The 5000-nt window shown below is 40.3% G+C and overlaps 1 protein-coding gene across 1 annotated transcript in view; it reads left to right on the top strand.

The window, feature by feature from the left end:
• The window catches only part of LOC308330057 (protein sidekick-1-like), a 41389-nt gene that overhangs the window by 5810 nt on the left and 30579 nt on the right, over nt 1–5000 (top strand). The gene's annotated exons all lie outside the window — the stretch shown is intronic.

Genomic DNA, 5000 nt, shown 5'->3' with positions numbered 1-5000 from the left:
GCTAACACCAAAAGGGGTTTTCACCCCCAAAATGGCTTAACCAAAGTTTTAAATTAACTACATTTTTTTAAATATTTAATCATATAAGGAACTTTTTTTGGGACATGGTCAATAGGCCCAAAAGTGTGTGTTGTTTTCCGTTTTCTTCTTTTCTCTTAGACCCACTAAACTTACATCCCTGTTCAGTGTGTGTGTGTGTGTGTGTGTGTGTGTGTGTGTGTGTGTGTGTGTGTGTGTGTGTGTGTGTGCGAGCCACTGGGGCTCCCTTCAAACAGCTTCACACGTACACAGATTAGGACAAAAGAAAAATCTGTAATGAGGTTACTTCTTTGTTTTTGTTTTTTGCTTTAATTCTTGCAAAACCGAAACTACCAAAAGTAAGCGGTTCAAAGGCAAGACGTGACAGATTGTTGTGCCAAGTTTGGAGGCAATTATGGGACAACTAGTCTACTAGGAGAGGCACTCTGAAGTCTGAACACACACAAAAACCTCCCTTTTCTGGTATAAGTAGCATAAGACTGAATCACATATTGATTCCCTTATAGCAGCATTATGAAGCTCTGTTTAATTGTGGTGAGCCTTATAGAAGAAGAAAATAGAAGAAGAAAGCACTGTTTTTAACACTCACAACGTCTCTAATGCCATAAGGCAACTTGCTGATAGAAAAGCCTGGACAATATCACTGTAGCTGGCCGGCCCCAGATTGCCAGCTCTTGCTAGTATAATGTCCAAAGTCCTAGAAAAACTACTCCTTGACAGATTAAGTGTATATATAACCACCACTGACATTCAGTTTGGCCCTTAACCCACTTTTGGTGTTTGAGCATTATGTTATACTTTAGCTATTGAAAAATAGCATATCTACAAGCTCATAGCGCAGCACCGAGTGCAACCCTATGAACTTCTAGGTATCCTATTTTTGAAATATCGTGAAAATGTGCCTCAAATCTTTGAATATATTCTTTCAGAGTTTCAGTTTTGAACTCAAATCTTTGCTTCTGGAGGTCCCTGGAACAACATATTTTCAGATGGGGGTCGGCGGCATATTACATATCATTTTTGGATTCCTTGACATAAAATATTGAGAACCACTGATATAGAAACATGAGGTTTTTCAGAAAAAAATACATTTCAAAAAGACATTTTTAAAATGTTGACGTCAGGCCTAAATGGGTTAAGTGTATACATAACCACCACTGACAATCAGTTTGGCTTTAAGCCCAAGCATCGTACGGATTTACGTATTTATGCTCTGAAAGAAGCAGTGGAGAATTACATAAGGCAGGGCTCTACTATGCTTGTTGGATTCATTGATGCATCCAGAGCTTTTGATCGTTTACAACATCATCACAAGCTTTTTGATAAGCTTAAGCTTGGGGGTGTGCCTATAGCTGCTGAATACGCATTCTGGTCTACTGGTATGCTAACCAGAAAATGCCGGTCAAATAGGGGAGCACATTATCCACCCCCTTTCGGGTGGGTAATGGTGTCAGACAGGGGGGGATTTTATATATGGACGGCCTGTCAAAGCAGCAGAACAGGTTGTATGATTGGAGATACCCTAATAAATCATTTTATGTATTCAGAATACCGTACCATACTTTCCCCTAAGTAGCAGTGGGTTCCAACAGCTGCTCAATATCTGTTCAAATGATGGTGTTGACTTTTATATTAATTATAAAGCTAAGAAGAGCATGGTCCTGATACAGCATGTAGAACTAAGGATGACCTTGAACTCAAGTTTCCTGTTTTTTTTTTTACCTGTCTGGTCAGTGTGTGTCTAAAGGTGCAAAATATCTTGGGCACATTATAACAGACACTGTCCACACATTATAACAGACACTGTCCACATTACAACAGACACTGTCCACACATTATAACAGACATTGTCCACATTATAACAGACACTGTCCACATTATAACAGACACTGTCCACACATTATAACAGACACTGTCCACATTACAACAGACACTGTCCACACATTATAACAGACATTGTCCACATTATAACAAACGCTGTCCACACATTATAACAGACACTGTCCACATTATAACAGACACTGTCCACACATTATAACAGACACTGTCCACATTATAACAGACACTGTCCACATTATAACAGACACTGTCCACACATTATAACTGACACTGTCCACATTATAACAGACACTGTCCACATTATAACAGACACTGTCCACATTATAACAGACACTGTCCACATTATAACAGGCACTGTCCACACATTATAACAGACACTGTCCACATTACAACAGACACTGTCCACACATTATAACAGACATTGTCCACATTATAACAGACGCTGTCCACACATTATAACAGACACTGTCCACATTATAACAGACACTGTCCACACATTATAACAGACACTGTCCACACATTATAACAGACACTGTCCACATTATAACAGACACTGTCCACACATTATAACTGACACTGTCCACATTATAACAGACACTGTCCACATTATAACAGGCACTGTCCACACATTATAACAGACACTGTCCACATTACAACAGACACTGTCCACACATTATAACAGACATTGTCCACATTATAACAGACGCTGTCCACACATTATAACAGACACTGTCCACATTACAACAGACACTGTCCACACATTATAACAGACATTGTCCACATTATAACAGACGCTGTCCACACATTATAACAGACACTGTCCACATTATAACAGACACTGTCCACACATTATAACAGACACTGTCCACATTATAACAGACACTGTCCACATTATAACAGACACTGTCCACATTATAACAGACACTGTCCACACATTATAACAGACACTGTCCACATTATAACAGACACTGTCCACACATTATAACAGACACTGTCCACACATTATAACAGACACTGTCCACATTATAACAGACACTGTCCACATTATAACAGACACTGTCCACATTATAACAGACACTGTCCACACATTATAACAGACACTGTCCACATTATAACAGACACTGTCCACACATTATAACAGACACTGTCCACATTATAACAGACACTGTCCACACATTATAACAGACACTGTCCACACATTATAACAGACACTGTCCACATTATAACAGACACTGTCCACATTATAACAGACACTGTCCACATTATAACAGACACTGTCCACACATTATAACAGACACTGTCCACATTATAACAGACACTGTCCACACATTATAACAGACACTGTCCACATTATAACAGACACTGTCCACACATTATAACAGACACTGTCCACATTATAACAGACACTGTCCACATTATAACAGACACTGTCCACATTATAACAGACACTGTCCACATTATAACAGACACTGTCCCAGACAAGTATAAGAGGGAGAGCTTAGGGAAGCTGCAAGTATAGCCTACAATGGCTGTCTCAGGATTGTGTTAGAGAAACCCAGGAGCACTAGAGCAAGCCAGCTCTTTTGTACACTGGGTCTCGCCACCTCCATGGCTCTGTTGAGGAACCCGACCTACAGGTTCATGTGCAGACTGGATCTCTCGTTGAGGAATGGATTCATTGGACAAATGACAGACCCTGGCTGTAGTTCTGTCATCTATGATTAGAGGACACTGGCATGAGTGCCTCTCTTAGATTATAACCTGGGGCTGCTGGGTAAATGTATACTGTATTGTATAATCTTTCTTTTCTTTATTATCTTTATCTATTCTCTCTTTTTATATGTGATGTATTGTTTTTACCCTGTGGGCCATGAGCCTGTAATAAGGTTTATATAGCAGCCATTCAGAATATGTGACAGAGTTTCAGTAACTGGATTATATATTGAAAATGTATTTAAATTGTTCTGGCACAGGATGCAATCCTCTACGCCAGACTCAACACAATATAAATATTTTATTTAAAATTGCGACATTCATAATTCACAATACTATATACCCATCCATCCACCCACCCCACCCCACAAATACATCCACAGCCCACGACTCAGACACTACTACAGTGTCCGAGTCAGGTCGAACCCAGTGCGGGGATACTACGTTCTAAAAACATACCGTATGTCATCGTGGTCGGACCATTCTGATGAGACCCCTGATGTCCAGCACCTTGTGATTGAACTTTCTTCTGAACCCCAGAAAACATGGCTTCCTGATAGTCTCACCACCATCACTGTTCAGCATCATTTGAGCCAGGCTTGTGGCTTTATATGTATCCTCTCCAACTTTGGGACACCGAACCCATACCTTCCCTCTCTCCCCTGAATCCAGTAGTATAGTTCTTGCTAATTGATTCTTGTGTCATGTAGTACTAGGATCCTCTCCTGTTTGAGGGAGGCTGCAGGGACAGACGAGTTGGTTAGTTAGGTATGAGTAGGACTAGGAGCTCATGTAACTTCCCCGAGGGAGAGCTACAGGGCCTCGTGTGATCAAAGGTATAGCCTGAAGAAAGTACTTAACAAGTTGGGTTTAGTTATACTTTGTGTTTTCCTCAAGTGTTTAGTTTAGTTTTGTTATTTCTATATTTCTGGCCAATATTATTTGTTATATATTTTCCTTTTTTGCACTGTAAAAGTCTGTCCGGTGGAGGCGTTTGGGGAGATATAAAAAGCCTTAAACTACATCTTTGGACTGTTCTTGAAGCCGTGGCCGTTTGGGCAAGGGCAACCTAATCTAATACCTCCAACATCAGCAGTAGTAGTGTTACTCAGTTCAGTAACGATGTACGGTAATTCTTTACATTCACCTGCTATGTTAAATCTACAGTATTACATGGGTATACTGGGTAGCTGTATGTCTCATGCAGGTCATACACACAAATAGCTTCTGAGTTGATGGTAAACGCAGGGGTTTTGTCAGCCATAGATTAGATTTATACCTGAGTATAAGAGTACAGAGGCGTAAAACACCTGTGGACCTGACCAGTCCAGAAACGCCTCTGTTCTATAGGGAACACGTTCTTAATCCATTCTGGACGGGAACCCCTTTTGGTGTTTTAAACATTATGT

This window comes from Protomyctophum bolini (genome assembly GCF_963924005.1).
Source record: "Protomyctophum bolini genome assembly, chromosome: 15".
NCBI lineage: Eukaryota > Metazoa > Chordata > Actinopteri > Myctophiformes > Myctophidae > Protomyctophum > Protomyctophum bolini.
Note: the sequence above shows the minus strand (reverse complement) of the source record. Positions and strands in the feature narration are given on the sequence as shown.